Genomic DNA, 19,463 nt, shown 5'->3' with positions numbered 1-19,463 from the left:
GTGTCCATCACTGGAGGAATGGATAAAGAAGTTGTGATTAACATACACATATGAATATTATTCGGCCATAAAAAGGAGGAAATCCTACCATTAGCAAAACATGGATGGACCTTGAGGGCATTATGCTAAAGGAGATAAGTCAGACAAAGAAAAATACAGTATGATCTCATTAATATGAGGAATCTAAATTGTTTTCAAAACCCAAAGTCATAGAAAAAGTTGTCATATTTGCGGTTTACAGAGGTAGGCAGTGGGGAGAGGGGGAATTGGAGGAAAGTGGCCAAAAGGTACAAACTTCCAGTTATCTATATATATAAAACCCTAAGTGACCTGAACGACGGGTCGCTATGACGCACACTGTGGGGGGCGGGGCCGGCCGGCCAATCTCCCATGGCCCCTCCCCTGGCTGGCCCTGGTCCTTATTGGCCCCCCACCCTGATCGGGGGCGGGACCAGCCGGACCCCCACCATGCACGAATTCGTGCACCGGGCCTCTAGTAAGATAAATAAGAACTAAGGATGTAATGTACAACATGATGACTATAGTTAACACTGCTGTATGACATATATGAAAGTTGTTAAGAGAGTAAATCCTAAGACTTCTCATCACAAGGAAAACATTGTTTTACTTTTTTAAAATCTCTATGAGATGAGACTAACTAAACTGATTGCGGTAATCAGTTCATAATACACATAAGTCAAACCATTATACTGTATACCAGAAACTTATACAGTGCTATATGTCAATTACTTCTCAATAAAACTGGGGAGGAAAGATGGCTGCTTTTTGGAATCACCTTTGAGGAGTTGTTTTTTAACTACTAATGACCTAGGTCTGAGAGGCATCCAGAATGAAAGTTTGCAGAGCTTCCAGCTCCTCCTCAAAGGTCACATGGCACCCCACACAGCTCTCATTCCCATTAGATGTTGAGAAGGAACACTCAAATAAGTTACCAATGGTTAATAGGGACGGTTTGCGAAGTGGGGAGAGAGAAAAAGAAGGGGAAGAGATTCTCTCCTCTTCTATTCTCTCATTTTCTCATTTCAAAACTGCTCTCTCTAACGAGATCCTTTTTGTGAATAATTTCTAACGGAAATTAGAAATTACTTAGAACTTATAGGACCTCGTTGGAAGACAATATATTACATATTTATACAAACCACTTTGCCAAACCTTAACTTTCATTTCCAAAAGCCTAGAACCACCAGCGGAATTTATTTCATAAACTGGCAGATTCGTTTCATAACTTAACATCAGTATCAAGCAAAGGCTCTCTTCTGCAGCCCTAAAGGATGCAACCTCAGCCTTTTCCTCAACTTTATCCTGCTCTGGGACAGTCCCATTCGGCTCATTAGTTTAATCCTTACAACCTCCCACCAGGAAGCTCTTGTTAGCCTGCATAGTGAGTGTCAGTGCTGGGAACACCAGACTATACCAACGTAGCCTATCTGCCCCCTTTACCTTAGCTCAGCAAGGACACATAGTGAAGCATGGTCCTTTCCAATGCCAGGAGTCTTTGGTTATGAAGTACATACAGGAAATCAGCGTAGGGGGTGTCTATACTGAAAATTAAGTTTATTTAGTAAGGAACTCAAATGTAAAACTGAAAAAAAAATGATTTGCCTGCTAAGATGGGTTTGAGTTCCTTGTGGCTTAGTCCAGTTCTGGGCTCTAAGGCCCAAGAGGAATTTCTTACACCTATGCAGGAAGGTCCTGCAGCCTGAGGCTGAGACCTTTCCCCATCATAGTTCAATAATAATTAGGTTTACTCAAATAATTCTGTGAGTTAATGTATATACTGGTCTTGAGCTAAGGAAAAAAAAAAATCAGTCAATAATAAGAAACAACCTAACCAGTGGAATAGGAAAAGATAAAAAAAGTTAAAGGCATCCAGTGGTCAGGTGTTAAAGATGGGGTAAAAATACTTCAAACTCATCTAATGTAAACAATACAAAACTGAACACAAATGAGAGAGGCAAAGAACAGAGATTATAGTTAAATACTCTTCAAAGATGGCTGCCGATAATGCCTACCCTCACTGTGTATTCATGTTGGTCCTCACATAGAGAGATGGAGTCATTCTCCTGCCCTTGAATATAGACTCGCCTTGTCTCTGGGTCTTACTAAGAGAATATAGCACATAGAGCATTATGGGAGTTCTGAGCCCAGATCTTAGGAAGACTGCCAACTTCTGCTTCCTCCTTCTTGGAACCCGTAGGTCCCCGGAAGAGTATCATGCTACCCTGCTGGAGAAAGAAGCCGGAACAATGAGATACCAGACACATGACTGAAGAAGCTACTAAGACATTCAGCCATGGCCACCATCGGAATGCAACTGCATGAGAGACTCCAGGTGAGACCAGTAGAAGAGCCATCTAGTTGAATCCCAGCCAACTCAGAGAATCTTGAGAAATAATAAAGTGCATGTTGCTTTAAGCCAGCAAGTTTTGCGGTGGTTTGTCACACAGCAATAGGGAACTCAAGCACAGAACCACTGCAGTAAGTGAGTCATTCTACCGGCATGAAGAAAATTAAAACCTGCTCTCTTCCCTCTGGCAAATGATCCAGAACAAAAACAGCACAAAACTCCAAAATCTACTATAAGGAATTGATCCTTCCATAAATTCTTTTTTTTTTTAAAGAAATTTTATTTATTTGAAACACCAAGAATAATACTTAAAATCACACTGAAATTGATTTTGTAAAATTGTCGGTGCCTCCTTCTATCAGAATACTTTGGTCGTGTCATTTCTTCCTAGCACCGCTTCCAACCCCAAATCTTTACCTTCTTTTCCAATTTCTTTCACTCGTCCTACTGCTGGTATCAGGCTGTTTCTCTGGTTCATAAATGAGATTCTGTCAGAAGTGGATTTGCTGTCACACCCTCTGCCTTTCCCCAGCTATACTAGGGTCTAGAAATGACAACTCAGAAGACCGGGTTAATACAATTTCTCTCTCTTCACCTGTTTTCCACTATCTGCCTGGCTGGCCCGCGGGTTATTAATGGAACTGACATTCCCATACAACTAACTGAGCAGGACCAGCAGCCAGATAAGAAGGGAGCCACTGACAGCAGCAGACGCACCCCAGAGATAGCAGATAAGCAAACACGTCATGGCTATTAGTTTCATCTTGGGCTGAAAGGGAGGAGCATCACAAAACATACACAGGGAACGTAAACATTCCTAATGGACTCTTTCCTTATGAAATTAAAAAATCAATATATCAAAATTGAGTCTCCTTATTCAACCAACTAAACATGGATTTTTAAGTGAATTCCTAACATACTCAATTTGGACTTGGACCAACGACAAATAATAAAGACAGGCTTTAAACCTCCCCCACCCATGGCAAGAATAAAAGTAATAATAATTCTCCATAATTTTTAAAAAGCAGCTGTTGGCTTTGGGCCTCTGGAATTTTACTCTGAGGCTACCATGGCATTTCCCGATTGCTTTTGAAGTCCTACAACTAACCAGTCCCTTGACCCAAAATAATCCCTAATGTACACTTAAAAACTAAACATTTTTACAGTACCACATTTACACTATTACTACTTGCCGATATTATAAAATGTTTAAATATTTACTACTCCAAGTTTCATCTTTTAATACAGTTCCATTGTTCCACATTTGTTCAAAATAGTTCTATTCCTTGACACTGGCATTATTTTTTAATGTATGGCATGGCCATACACTAATTAGACACTTATTTATATTCTTGATGATCAACATTGAGAATGAACACTACAGAAATTTTCAAAACCCACAGAGTATATATATATTACACGTACGTCCACTGACATGCCCCTTACAAATGATAATTAACATCAACTTCTCACCCATATTTCTGCAAATTTGCTTTTTATTCAAACTCGGTAAGGAGCCTCTCTCCTCCCCCATGACAATAAAAAATCAATATACATACTACTCATTGGTGAAAGAACTAATTAAGCCCCTGATTATAAATTGTTCAAAACAGTTTGTGATTAAATAGAAGTCAAACACTACAGAAGATATCTTTTCATGCCAGGAAGCAAAGACACTGTCAAAAACAATTGCAGTGGAGTCAAAATTCCCTAAAGGATCAGCCTCAAGTTGGCCAATATGAGACAATTTGAGCTATAAAATAATAATAATTGTAATGGATTTAAACAAATCAAATACATAAAATCCCCTGGGTTTATCTAATTCTTTTTAAAAAACGGCCTTGGCAAATTGTGCACCATGTAATGAACCTAAAACAGTAATATTATAGTACAAAAAATTAAAATTTAAAAGCCATCAAGACTACATTATAAAATTTTCAAAAGCCTAACATTTAAATCAAAAAAGGAGGGGATAGTAGAGTAATATCATGTAAGGAAAAATATCCTGTAAGTAAATTACATCTAGAAAATTAATACTTTAGAAAATTAATTGTAAGGCTAAAAGCAAGACACCCATGAAAAACACACAAGGTGTCAAAACAAGCCAGAGGAAAATCATTTGGGCAAAAAATGAAAAAGGATCCCCAGTCAAATTTATAGAAAATATTCCTTTATTAACTTTTGGTCGAGAATATGTTTGTGTATTTTCAGAAAACAACTCCGAGACCATGTGGATTCTAGCAAGAGAAGAATCGACAGGACTACTCCAGCCATGAATACAGAAGAGAAGCAGTCCAGAGACAGAAGACGCTGATGTGGCCTTCCCATAATAGCAGTTAGCAGCTGTGCATCACTGCAGATTGCCTAGGACCAAACCAGACAGAGTCGGACCTGCATTACCACCAGTTGTCCACCATCCAGAACTGAAATGTCAGTGCTGACATGTACACATAAGGAACTGTTGGACATTGAAATTGGGTCTCAAAAGAACTGTTGGCCCAGAAAGAAACTCACTACAGACCGATTCATTTGCCTGTCACCATAACCATTATTGCTTGTCTCATTTTCGGTTCTTATAAGTGTATTTCTAAGAGCACATGATCTCACTCATCTAGGGGAAATAATGAACAACATAGACTGATGAACAAGAACAGACCCAGAAACAAGGAGGCATGGATCAGACTGTCGGGCCTCGGGGGGAGGGTAGGGAAGGGTGGGGATAAAGGGAGAGATCAACCAAAGGACTTGTGTGCAGACATATGAACCCAACCAGTGGTTAAAGACAACAGGGGGGTGGGGGCATGTGTGGGGAGGGGGGTGGGATAGAAATGGGGGGACGAGGACAAATATGTGATACCTTAATCAATAAAGAAATTAAAAAAATAAATAAATAAATAAATAAATAAATAAATAAATAAATAATAAATAAAAAACTGCCCTGGCATATTTGGAGTTACTAAGCCACCAACTCATTGTGAAAATTAATAAATACAGACAGCCATTTATATGCTGCCTTTTCAGCAATTTATATCATTATAAACTATATTCAGCATAATCAAGTGGTTGATGAAAGTCCTTTTTTAAAAAATATTTTTATTTATTTTTAGAGAGAGAAGAAGGGAGAGGGAGAGAGAGAGGAAGGAAGGGGGGAGAGAGAGAGAAAGAAACATCAATGTGAAAGCGAAACGTTAATGGGCTGCCTCCTGCATACCCCCACCAGGGATCGAACCAGCAACCTTTGGTGCACAGGACAACACTCAACCAACCGAGCCACACTGGCCAGGGTGAAAATCCTTCATATTTAAAAAAAATCCAGCTAATAAATGCAGAAAGAATGATAGAATTTTGAAAATTGCCAGTTGCAACCCCTAATGAACTTGTGCATCTATTCGATAGTATCAATGACTTTGAAAATAATTAAGACAATGGTTTTCAAACCTGGTTGCACACTTGTATCTCCTGAGAAACTTTAAAAAATGCTGATGCGTGGTCCCTCCCCCCAGAGAATCTGATGTCATTGGGGTTGGGGCTGAGCATTAGGATTTTTTAAGCTCCCCAGGTGATTCTAAGGCACAGTCTAGGAGGACCGCCACTGGAGGTGAAAGGTTGATGGGGAAGTTAAAATGGAACGATCAGGCTGACAACACCTGAAATCCACTGCTCGACCTTTTCAGTGGAAGTGGGAGAGCCTGGCATCGCGCGCCTTTTGGTGGGCTGTACTGCCCACGAAGCCTTCTTGACAAAAGAAAATTGAACCTGAATCAATTCAAATCTCTGGATTCAACTACAATTTACCGTAAATGTAAGGAACAGAAGAACACGTTAAAAGATGACATTAGGATATAATCAGCCATATCAAGATGGTTGAAAATTCTACCAGGCAAATGATAATTTCTTCAAGTAAATTTCATGGGTAAAAGAGAAGAGGATGGCTCTTAAAATTTTTAAAGTTTTAAAAGATGTACCTATTAACTACAGTGTGTATACCCTGCTTGGATACTGATTTGAACCAACCAACCATTTATAAAAAAGAAACAAACATTTTTTAGATAATTACAGAAAATTGCACACAGACAGGATGCCAATTATCTCGGTATTGTTGATATTGTTGGGCTTGTTAACGGTATTGTGGTTAGTTTTTGAAAAATCCTTATCTGTTGGAGATAGATAATGAAATGTTTACAGTAAAATGATGTCTGGGATTAGCTTTAGAATTCTCAAGCATAAAAACAGGTGGGGTGGGGAGTAGATGAAATCAGGATGGCAAACATCTCTCACTAGTGAGCTGGGTGATGAGGACCTGGGGGTTTGTTATATACACTTTTGTGCACATTTTTAAATATCCACAATAAACTTTTCAAAAATATCACACAAAGTCAAAATTAATAAAAATCCATTTTGTACCTCTACCTCAAAGAAAACAATGTAACCTGCCCTTTCTTTCCCAATTATAAGAGACTGCAATAGGGCACTACATTATTTGGTGAGGAGGAAACAAGAGAAAACTTGGGGGGAAATGAACATGTCATTTTACTAATACTGAGCATTTGCTCTTTCTAATCACTATACATATATTAGTTGTTCAATCTTCCCAAACACTCTATGAAAACAGTAGTCTACTTCTCATTTCATGGGTGAGGAAACTGAGCCCCCCCCCCACCCCCAAAAAATGTGCACCTTGCCTAAGGGTTTGGTGGAGCCATGATTCTTAATAAGGTCTGCTCCGTGACCAAAGAAAAGAGTGCCAAGCCGTGTTAGGTTCTAAGCATATTACAATAAACCAGCCGGCCATAGTTCTTCCCCTATATTTTGGGGGTAGTTTTTCAACTAAGAATAAACACTACAATGGTATTTCAAAATCTCATAAAATACAGGAAATATCTATCAGAAATGGTAAAAAGTCTTTCCAAGACTTAAATGGGGAATTAGATTTTTAAAAAAGGATGAGAGGATATGTTACAACATGGATGAACCCAGAAAAGGTGATGCTAAGTGAAATAAGCCAGGCACAAGAGGTTACATATTATATGATTCTATTTATATGAAATGTCCAGAATAGGTGAATTCATAGAGATAGAAAGCAAATTGCTGGCTGTCTGAGGCTGGGGAAAGGAAAGAATAAGAAGTGACTGCTTAATGAGTCTGAAGTTTCCTTTTGGAAACTTATGGGGTGATGAAAATTTTTGGAACTAAATAGAGGTGGTGGTTGCACAACATTGTGACTGAAATAAATTGTACACTTTAAAATGGTTAATTTTATGCAGAAAGAATGATAGAATTTTGAAAATTGCCAGTTGCAACTCAAAAGTCTAAAGGGCTAAGAAGCTAAGGGAGGAAAGAACTATGAAACAAAAATGGTAAAGATTTGAAAAGTTGTTTGGAAGTAAGACTCAACGGGATTTGAGTGCTTCCAGCTGGCTGGGAGGGAAGATTGAGATGTCTGGTTTGGGAGTCTGAAAAGCTGGCTGTACCCCATGGAATGATGTGATCTGTACTGAGGATCACACAGGACCTTAGAAAGAGTGGGAGCCCAGTGAATGTTTGTTCAATTTCATCAGGTTGCCACTTTTTAAATAGACAAATAGATTGATAAATGGTGTAATACCCTACAATACAGTGTAACTGGGTTATATCAAGGCATTGGAAATATCTCATGAACTTCTTGCAGACAAAATGGAGAAATCGGATGACAGTTCCATGGAGTTGGTGGACGTAGAACAACTGGACTAAAAATCCATTCGTTAGTGAATTAATTAATACCTAACAAAAGACCTGCCACGGAGCAGGTTCTCCACGAAGATGCTCAATAGATGAACCTGGAAGGAATCTCCAAAGGATGAGCAAATAAGCTGATTCTAATTCCATTTTTTAGCTTGCTCATCAGTAACCCAAGTACACAATCATATAAGAAAGCAGATTTATCAAATTATGAATAAGATAGAGGTGAAGACAGTAGTTGCTATACTGAATGAGATACAAGGTTTTTAACAGTCTTCTGAGAAGTCATTCTAAGGAATTAGTCCTGAATTGGGGGGAAACTTTTATATACAAAATATTTAGCATAGTATTGTCAATAATAATACATCCTAAATACCCAACTGTGGAGAACTGTTTAAGTGATCTCCTACACAACCACTAAAAGAATATGCAATAGCAGTGAAAATTCTTTTATAAAGACTATGTAGTAACAGGAAAGATGCTTCTAATATAAATGTTAAGAGAACGGAGAAAAAAGGAAACAAATTCATACATTCAGCATTATTTAAACCTATGTGCAGAGGAAATAACAAAGTCATGCATCAATATGTTAGCAGTGTTTATGTTTGGATGACAGAACTAGCAACATTTGTTTTCTTTCTCCTTTTGTATTTCAATTTCCAGATTTTTTTTAAGGAGCACAGGACTTTATAACAAATATAAACACAGAGAAAATTCAGAAATATATATTTTTAAAGTCAGATCCATGAACAAAAGTTAAATTGACTTTAATAAAAATATATATGAAGTTCTTGGATGAGGTTTTTTTAAAAAAATGCCAAGTTTAGGACTTAAAGTGACAGGACCTAACAATGGTTCCTGTGGAATTTTAAAGAAGACCTAGAAATCAACTGACTGTAAATTCATTATAAACCAACAGTGACATGGCTGAGGGGAAAAGATAGCCATAATATAAACTTCGGATTTCTTAACATAATTTGTATGCAAAACAAAGGCAGCAATAATATTCCCATTGTGCTGTGTGAGTTGGACTATACCTAGAATATTGTGTTCAGCTTTAAACTTGAGCTTTAAAAAAAGATGTTGAAACCTGGAGAGCAGCCAACAGGATGAGGCATCAGAACCACAGCACAGAGCAGTGGTTCCCACATTTTGGCTGCATCAGAATCACCTGAAAGCGTTATTAAAATGCAGATTTGCCCTACCCTGTTTGGCTCAGTGGATAGAGTGTCGGCCTGCGGACTGGAGGGTCCTGGGTTCGATTCTGGTCAAGGGCATGTACCTTGGCTGTGGGCTCTATCCCAGCTCTGGTCAGGGCACGTGCAGGAGGCAACCAATCAATGTGCCTCTCTCACATCGATGTTTCTCTTTGTTTCTCGCCTTCCCTTCCACTTTCTCTAAAAATCAATGGGAAAATATCCTCAGGTAGGATTAACCAAAAAAACTAAAATAAAATAAAGGTTAAATCCTTTAATAAAAAGTCCTCAATTTGATGAATGCAGATTCCTGGAGCCGCTCTCAGAGTCTCTGATTCTATAGATCTGGGTTGGGGCCAAGAATCTGCATTTCTAACTAGTTCCTGGGTGATGTCGATGCTGCTGGTCTGAGGACCACACTCACACTTTGAGACCCACTGGCACTGCAGATAAAAGCAAAGACAAGATTGCCAGAGATGGGGTCCCAGCTCTTCCACCTACTAACTGTGTGACCTTGGGCAAGGTTGCTTGCCCTCTCTGGGCTTCAGTTTCATCTATAAAACAGAATGATTTTTATCTACCTCAGATGGATATTATGGCTTTGAAGTAGTTAATATTTATAATGCACTTAGAACATCCAGCCTGGCATATAATGTTTGTTAATTTAATGAAGAACACTTAGAAATGGTTCATCTGAAATAGAAAGACATTTAAACATCTTGAAATATTGGAAAGGCTTTTATGTAGAAGACATATTCTGCATGATTCCTGGGGACAGACGTGGAATGAAAGAGTGGAAGTGACCAAGAAGGAGCATCTGGATCTATATCAAGAAAGGCTTTTTGTATGGAAAATATAGTCAATAATCCTACCTTATAATAGAGAAACATGCAAATTGACCGCACCTCCGCTAGGCCCACGATTGGGCCGGCGGGAGGCTGGGGGGCGGGACTCCGGGTGGCCTATCCCGCCGTTGAGAAGATCAAGATGGCGGCACCCAGTCCTCTTAGTTCCGGGGGTCCCTGGGGAGATCGGCAACCTGGGGGGGGCGTGGCCGGGCCCATCCAGCCGCTCCCGGGGGTCCCTGGGGAGATCGGCAACCTGGGGGGGCGTGGCCGGGCCCATGCAGCCTCTCCCAGGGGTCCCTGGGGAGATCGGCAACCTGGGGGGGCGGGGCCGGGCCCATCCAGCCGCTCCCGGGGGTCCCTGGGGAGATCGGCAACTTGGGGGGGGCGTGGCCAGGCCCATCCAGCCGCTCCTGGGGGTCCCTGGGGAGATCGGCACCCCGGGGAGGTGAGGCGGGACTCACCCAGCTGCTCCCAGGGTCCCTGGGAACATTGCAGGCATGTGGTTGCTGAGACCCAGACCAGGCCTCTGGCCACAGATTCATAGCTTTGAGGAGACCTAGGGCAGGGATCTGCCTTATCTGCAGAGAGACAGAGGTTCTGCAGTGCCCCCAAGACGTGGGTGGGCCCAGCCAGGGATCAAGGGGCATGGAAGGACTCCTGGCAGAGGGGCAAGGACCCTCACCCCTGAGGCGGGGGTTGAGGGGTGGTGCCACCTCAGTGGAGGGGTGCTGCACTGCAGGGTACTGGACTGACTGATGTGATTCAGAGAAGCTCCCAGTGCTAATGGGCCTCGCTCAGGCGGCCTTCACACTTAAGAGGCAGTGACTCCTGCTCCTGCCTTGACCCAAAAGCAAGCTCGCGACACCCTGCCCCATGGCAGAGCATGCCTAGGCAGTGAGTGGGAAGCCTTCCACCTGCTTCGGAGAAGGGGGGGCAGTAAAGAATGGGGGGAGAGGAAAGAATGTGGAGCATCCGCAATGAAGAGGTGCTTGAGAAAGAAGCTCGGAAGCCTGACTGGAAGGTTTGTTCTGTTTGCTGGGCCGCTGCCCCTTAGGAAGCGCAAAGAGCATGGCTCTGAGGGCTTCCTGTGTGCTGAGTCAAGTTCCACAGCCAACTGGAATTGGCCTCAGTTTCCTGGTCTGTAAAATGGATGAAGCGTGTCCCAGTGCCTTCACTGAGCTTTGATGGCCAATTGAGATACTATATAAAGAAAATGAGGGAAGAAGTGAGAAAGAAAAGGAAGGATGAGCAACACAAAAGAAATACTGAAAGGAACCTGTAAACCCATTGTCACTTAAATAGGGAATATAGTCAACAGTGTTGTAATGATGGTATGATGCCAGGTGGGTACTAGAAATATCGGGGAACACTTTGTAAAGTATATGATTGTGATTGTCTAACCACTATTCTGTAACTAATATAAAACCTGAAACCAATACAAAATAATGTTGAATGTAAAGAAATGAAAATTGGAGTGAAATTTTTATAAATTTCAAAGTTTAAATAAAAGCTGTAAAGGAAGGAAGGGGAGAATAAAAAGTGTTTTTCATTTTGCCACTTCATTAAAAAGACAGTTGTCTTTATATGGTGCTTTTATACTTTTCTAAGTCATTATCTCATTTTAATTTCCAGGCAACTTAAAGACAAGGTAAGTATTCCCTCCACTATTCAAAGAAAGGAAATCTTGGTGTCTGGTCCTAATGATTCAATTGTCAAGCCCTTATTGTAAAGCAAGGTTAGTAAAATTTTCTGTGCAGGGTCATATCTATACTAATAAAAGCCTTGGGGTGATCAGGCCAGCAGGGGAGGGTATTTGGGGGCAATCAGGCCCGCAGAGGAGCAGTTAGGGTACAATCAGGCCAGCAAGGGAGCAGTTAGGGGGCAATCAGGCAGGTAGGTGAGCAGTTAGGAGCCAGCGGTCCCAAATTGTGAGAGGGATGTCCAACTGCAGGTTTAGGCCCGATTCCACAGGGATCAGGCCTAAACCTGCAGTTGGACATCCCCCGAGGGGTCCCATATTAGAGAGGGTGCAAGCTGGGCTGAGGGACACCCTCCCCAGTGCACGAATTTCGTGCACCGGGCCTCTAGTATTATAATAACTATGTATGGTGCCATGTGGGTACTAGACTTATCAGGGGTATCACTTCATAAATTATATCATTGTCTAACCACTATGTTGTACACATGAAACTAATGTAAAAGAAAAAAAGTAGTATATACTCTTCTTGAACTTATTACACATTAGAATATCAGGGCTCTGAGTAGTTAAAAAGAAAGAACACAAGTTACCTTTGTTTTAAATAATATTTCCCAAACTTCTTTGACCACAAATCCTTTGGTGGTATAACAACTATTAATAATGTGAGGAATTCAGGATCTGAGAAACACATTTTTAGGAATGCCACTTTAATGAAATATCACTGTCCAGGATATCAGTAAGCCAGAGTTAACTAACCTTAACAACGTTCACCCCTCTACCTAAACTCATACAGACTAAAGTTGAATAATTTTCAGTAATAATTTACTTCAAGAAAGCAACATGCTATCTATGTATCAGGTTATTTCTTTTGAATTGTACACTATTAACTACATAAATTGCAAGTACAATGATTTGGCCTCTCTTCAGGTTGTTCTAAATATTTCATAGACATATAAGAAATATATAAATTGAATGAGTCCATTGAAAAAGAAAACAACATGCATGGATAGTTTTATATTATGTAAATTATATCTTAACAAATCCTTTTTAAAGAAAAAGATAGAACTGAAAATTCCACATTGAATTGCACCTTTGTTACAGATCAGTTGGCCAGGTATAAGTGAGTCTATTTCTTTACACAAATACTCCACTCTCTTGATTGCTCTAGCTTTGTAATATATCTTGAGATCGGGAAGTTCCAACTTTGCTTTTTTTCTTTTTCAGGGTTATTGTTGCTTTTCTAGGTTCTTTGCATTTCCATATAAATTTTAGAAGCATCTTTTTTAATAAACCCAAAAACACATGCTGGAATTTCATTGTGGTTGTGTTGACTCTATAGATCAACTTTGGAGAGAATCAGTATTTTGGCATTATTGAGACTCTGAATCTAAGAGGATTAAAAGTTTTACTCCATTTATTTAAATTTTTAAAATTTCTCTAAGCAATATTTTGTTGTTTTTGATGTTCAGGTTCAAAGCCTTTTGTCAAATTTATTCCTATTTCACACTTTTTGATGGTATTTTAATTTCTAACTGTTTATTTCTATTACATAAAAATACAATTAATTTTGCATATTGACAAAAAAGAAAGGCTTTTTGGCAGATGGATCAATAATGGAGCAGATTGCCTGGTTGGGTTATGAGTGTCCCAATATTCCCTTAGGACACACCTAAGAAATGGTGAAAAGGGATTCCTATAAGGGATAAGACAAAGTAGACCCTCAATAAACGTTAGCTAGTCTAGTAACACAACCTTGTTGCAAGGGAGTTTTCACCTGTAATCACCTACAGTTCTCAAAGTATTACCTCAGACCCGTGGTCAGCAAACTGCGGCTCTCGAGCCACATGCGGCTCTTTGGCCCCTTGAGTGTGGCTCTCCAACAAAATACCACAGCATGGGCGAGTCTATTTTGAAGAAGTGGTGTTAGAAGAAGTTTAAGTTTAAAAAATCTGACTCTCAAAAGAAATTTCACTTGTTGTACTGTTGATATTTGACTCTGTTGACTAATGAGTTTGCCGACCACTGCCCCAGACCAACAGCATCACAGAAAACTTGTCAGGCATGCAAATTCCTGAACCTCAACTCAGAGCTACTGACTTAGAAACTCTGAGAGTGGGGGTCTGGCAATCTGTGTTTTAACAAGCCCTCCAGATGGTGCTGATGTACATCAAGTGTGAGAACCAATGACCTACAGCGTCACCCAAAGCAATATTACCATGAGGCTATAGAACACTGAAACACGATTAAAGTAAACTGACTCAAATAAGGTATCAGGTATAAAGTGCCTTTGATAAATATATGCATCAAACTCCTACTTATACCAAATATTCGCTTTTGTGTTTAAAATACAGGGTGGGACAAAAAATAGGTTCAGTTGTTTGTATGGAAAATAATAGAATAATTAATAAATAATACAAGTTTTGCATACTCATAACTGTAAACCTACTTTGGCCCCACTCTTTTTTTTTTTAATATATATTTTATTGATTTTTTACAGAGAGGAAGGGAGAGGGATAGAGAGTTAGAAACATCGATGAGAGAGAAACATCGATCAGCTGCCTCCTGCACACCCCCCACCGGGGATGTGCCCGCAACCAAGGTACATGCCCTTGACCAGAATCAAACCCGGGACCCTTCAGTCCGCAGGCCGACGCTCTATCCAGTGAGCCAAACCGGTTTCGGCTGGCCCCACTCTTTATATATCACAAAGGTAATGCTGAATTTGTTCAAGAACAGAAAATCCAAAATCCACAGAGAAAAGCAATGCCACCACCCCGCGCCCCACCCCCAATCACCCTCTTGACAGGGGCTGCTGGTTATTAACCACCCTGCAGGGGCTGGGTGAGGGGATGCCATGAGGGGAAGGGCAGTGTTCTGACATGGGACATAAGAGCACATGAGGGGTGAAAGGGTCCTCAGAGACCATGGTCTTGTGTCACCTCCTTCATAACCCAGAGGAAACACAGTGACCTGGATACACCCGGAACCTCGCTTCGCATCTCCCTCCTCTCCCTAACCAGTGTGGCCAAAGCGTCTCTGCTCCCACAGGACAGCGGTTTTAAAGAGACAGCTGAACACACTTGGAGAGCCTTTCTCATGCTCCAGGCACTCTTCTAAGTATTGAAGGTATATTAACTCCTTAGGAAAAATCTTTAGGTAGGTACTCATCTCCTCATTTTATAGATGTGAAGACTCAGGGTCCAAAAGGTTAAGTAATTTTCAAAGGGTCATACAGCTAATATGGGGTAGATGTTGGCTCTTGACCTAGGCAGTCTTTCTCCAGAGTCTGTACACTTAACCTCTATATGGTACTTGCTGTTGAGGACAGTGAGGGAGAGGAGTCACAAGGCCACTAACGTGGCTTGTATGTGCATATGAGAGTCAGAGACACAGAGCCAGGGAGATGGAGCCAGAGAGTACCAGCAAGCTCAAGATGGTGACTCGTGTGAACCAGGGACCCTGAGGGGAGAAATCCCAATGATGGTTTACATGCTGTTTTGTCAGTCCCTGGCTGTCCCTGGGTATGCACTGGAATGGAGGCAGGAACCAAGGTGACTGCATTCTTGAGCGGTTACGCAAACAGGCTTGAATCTGTACCAGGCTAGGGCAGGAGATAGTTTGATCAAGCCTCTCCTTTGCCTTTCTTCTACAAAAGCATTTAGAAGGGATATGTGAAATGAAGCAGGAGTGGAGGCACCAGGGGAAAGTAACAGCTGGACGCGGAGTTGTTGGGATTAGGAAGGAAGGAAGAGCCGGAGGAAGCCTTGCCCACAGGCTGCAGGGACACGTGCAGTGATGAAGAAGGGGGAGCAGCAAAGTGGGCACTCCCCGAGTCAGGTGCCCCCACACAGCATGTTTGGGCTCCTTAGAAGCATCCTCCCCTAGACTCCCAGGACCGCTTTGTGTCTCCATCACATTAACTTACACTTCTCCCCATCTGCCTGGAATCCACGCCCTGCTGTGCCTTCCCGGGACTGTGAAAAGCCCTGCAGAAAAGGGACTGCAGTTGATCGCCTCTGAACCTGCAGCTCCTGCTACATCGTCAGTTCCGGAAATGCTTGTGGAATTGAATTTGCTGAAGTGGTGCTAGCATCCAGATGCTAGCATCCAGTGTGTTGTCACCTTAAGGCGAGGAAGGATGGAAAGAGCACATACCCCAGGGGTTGTGTCCTAGTTGGGGAGCCCCTAGAACTAGACCCTGAGACAAGGATTCAAGTGCAAGCAGTTCATTGGGGAGGTAGAAGAAATACCAAACACCGATAGGGATCTGGCGAAGTGAGAGGAAAAAGGCAGGGTATCTGTTTGAGCCAGGTGTCAGTGTGAGCAGCTGGAGTTTACCCCACTGGAGAAGCTCTGGGAGCCTGTGCAGAACACACACTAGAGGGAGGAGGGTGTTGGGGCACATACATGACAAACCCCATCAATCTTTGGGTGTGCTCATTCCCCAGACTACTGGGCCTTTTGTGTGAGTGGCATAACAGACTCCAGCAGGAAGAGAAATGCAGATGCTGGCAGTTGGAAGTCAGACAAGGGTGCAGTGAACTGGTAATGGCAAGGGCAGTGGGCCTCAAACCTGAGCGTGCATCAGAATCACCCAGAGGGCTTGTTAAAATGCAGGTCACAGGATCCCACTCCCATAGTTCAGCGGGCCTGGGGAGAGGCCCAAGAATTTGCATCTCTAACAAGTTCCCAGGTGAGGTCACTGCTGCTGGTCTAGAAGCACCTGAAAACCACTGGGCTCGGGATGCGGGCCCAACACGGTTGGTACAGACTGGATACTTGGGGGAAATCTAAACTCTAGGGTCAGGCAGAGTTTAAAGATGAAGGAAACCAGAATGTCACCACAAAATATGTCTCTTAAACATAAAAATTATTTTGAACTGAAGGTAACAGAAGCAACAGAAACAAGAAAAGTTCCCTGCTCTCCAATTTGCAAGACATACATTTTCAGTTGCCCTCCTCCCCTCTATACCAAAAAGGATAAAAGTGAATCACTGGAGACAACTTTAGACCCTAATAGCCCAGAGATATACCAGAGGAATCTATGTAACCAATTTCACTAACTAACCTGTACCTGCCATTAGTTTCCAATATATTTACCTTCCCACAATTGCCGCATTTAGAAGTCTAAAACCACTTTCCTTTGTCTTGTCATTTTTCTCTACAAATTTATTGTTCTTTGTGGAAGATGCCATATAAGCCCGAGTTCTAAGCCAGCTCTTTGAGTTACTCATTTCTCTGAGTTTCTCTCAGAGATGTATGAGATATACATGTTAATCAACTTGTTTGTTTTTCTCTTATTAACCTCTTTTGTTACAGTTAAGAACTTAGAATGGTAAAAGGAAACATTAATTATTTCCTCTCCAACAGAGACAAAGCCAAAGAGATGAGATACACTTTTGTTTGTCCTCTCTATAGGAAAATTCTTCCCACCTCACCAAAAGCCTGTGCCCAGGAGTCACATGACTGGGGAAATGGGGCTATGCAGCAGGAACCCTCACACCTGCCAAGGTTAAGGCCACTCACAGCATCCTGAGGATATAGCTACCCTAGGGAGTCCCATCCAGGTCGTTTTCTCTGAGGGTGGCTTTTTGGCAAGCATAGGTTCCAGGGGCAAAGAGTACAAACAAACCATTTTCCCAAAATGATCCAGCTTCTGCTACAGAATCAAATCCAACTGGTGACCAACAGAGTTCAGGAAGCTGCTCCTCCTGATCTGACACAGAGCTCGCCAGCAGAAACCTAGCCCCCACCGCCAGGATGGTGGAAGGCAGTGCTGTGTCCCTTCCTGCCACACCTCAGAACCCTTACGTAGTGACCTTGAGATCCTCCTGCTCAATTCTGGAAAAAGCAAATCTTTCAGAAGACAACCCCAAAATAATCTGGATCACTTTACATGCACTCAATATCTATGATAACCTGAAAAATAATAGGCCTCCTGTCCTTTGCTGCTTGTTTACAATAAGAGCACATGCTGGCAGGGAACACAGAATCCTAAATAAAAATTGGTCCTTATTTCACCATATTAAATTCCCAACTGAAACCTACACTGTCGGTTTCACAACACAAAACCACTCTCGACCTCTTAAGAGATGAGAGGGAAGGCAGGGAGATAGAGATAACAAATGTATCCTTTAGAGGAACAGAGGCAACTTTGTTTACCTTTTACAGTGATCACCCCTAGCAAAGTGCATGACAAAGCCACATCCCCACACTTCCATTTTGAGACCTGGGTCACTGCCACAAAAGCCAAGGTGGTAGGCCTCAGACCACTGCAGGTATCTGGACACTCCCAGTTCAGGCCAGTCACTAGGGAATGCTGAGGTCAACCCCTTAGGAGACACTGTAATTAGCTGAAGTCCAGAGCTGAACAGTAAAGGAAAGAAAAGCTTCTCCCCTTGCAATTCGGAACATTTTTTCCATTTTCCCAATGGGTTGCCAAGTGACTCAGCATTGGCCCGTGTGGGCACTATTATTGATGAGAAATCTTCCACTTGGGTGATATACTGCATACAACACATGCCTAAAGAACAGTGCCAAGTCATACCAGGAAGAGCAGGAGAATTTTTCACCTCCACTTCCAATGTAGGCAAATCCTGTCTTAATGCAGGGGCTACTTAGTATCAGAAAGACAAAGCCCTAAGATTGTCAGAGAGTTCCTTCTAAGATTCAAGGAATTATTAAGCTGAGCCTCTCCTTGCTTGTTGACTATTAAAAGGCAATCAAATCGAGGACAGCAGAGAAAAAAGGGCAAGAAAAAAAGAATTTTTCAAAAACAACCCCAGAGCAGAAAAGCTGCATAAAAGCCTTCAGCTGTCTAAATGTTGTCTTTGTGAGTACTACGAGCTCCACCCAGAGGTCATTTCTAGAACTGCATGTTCATTGAATTCGGAGAAAAATCTCCATCTCCTGGGGTCCAGGGCCTGACCTGCCTTTGAGAACTGTTGCAAATTCTTGGACCACATTCCCTCTTTCTTGCCTTTTATTAAAGGAACTTCTCTGAACTCTGAAATACAGCTATACTCAGGGAACCGGATGATATCCAGTAGAAAAACTGCCTTTGATATCTGCACTCCTGGCAGGTTGAACTCAGCTAAAAGACAGCCTGGAGTGTTCAAAGAATACAACAGGTCCTCAAATAACATTGTTTCACTCACCATCATTTTGTTTTAACATTGATGAGATACCATAGGAACTTAACTCTTGTTTATATCAATTACCCTGTAGTAAAGCTGGTTTCATTATATATCGTATCATTTAAAGTTGTAACACCTATTGATTACCTTAATTGGGGACTTACTGTACCTTTAGAAGAAAAACTGAAGAGTGAAGAGCAACTCAGGGGGGGACAAGCAGGAACATGCCTAATATTAAGACTGGAAATAATCCTCCTTAGAGAATCAATTGGCCACCTGCCTAGAAGGCCTAAAGGTAAGGCATCCACTCCCTTATGCAACTCAAGATCTCTGTGCAGCAATCACCAGCCATACTTCCCAAAGAACTGACTACAGAACCCAGAACATTCACCTACTACCCATCCATTCATAATTGGCACACACCCCTCACCACACTACGCCATCCTCCACACTGGTGACCCTTAGTCCACAAGGGGTCAGACTCGGATCAAGAGCCCA

General features: G+C 41.8%; 1 protein-coding gene across 1 annotated transcript in view; it reads right to left on the bottom strand.

The window, feature by feature from the left end:
* PHEX (phosphate regulating endopeptidase X-linked) overlaps nucleotides 1-19,463 on the bottom strand; it is a 225,337-nt gene that overhangs the window by 104,456 nt on the left and 101,418 nt on the right. The window lies entirely within an intron of this gene.

This window comes from Eptesicus fuscus, chromosome 1 (assembly GCF_027574615.1).
Source record: "Eptesicus fuscus isolate TK198812 chromosome 1, DD_ASM_mEF_20220401, whole genome shotgun sequence".
Lineage (NCBI taxonomy): Eukaryota > Metazoa > Chordata > Mammalia > Chiroptera > Vespertilionidae > Eptesicus > Eptesicus fuscus.
This window is presented reverse-complemented; position numbering and strand designations above follow the sequence as displayed.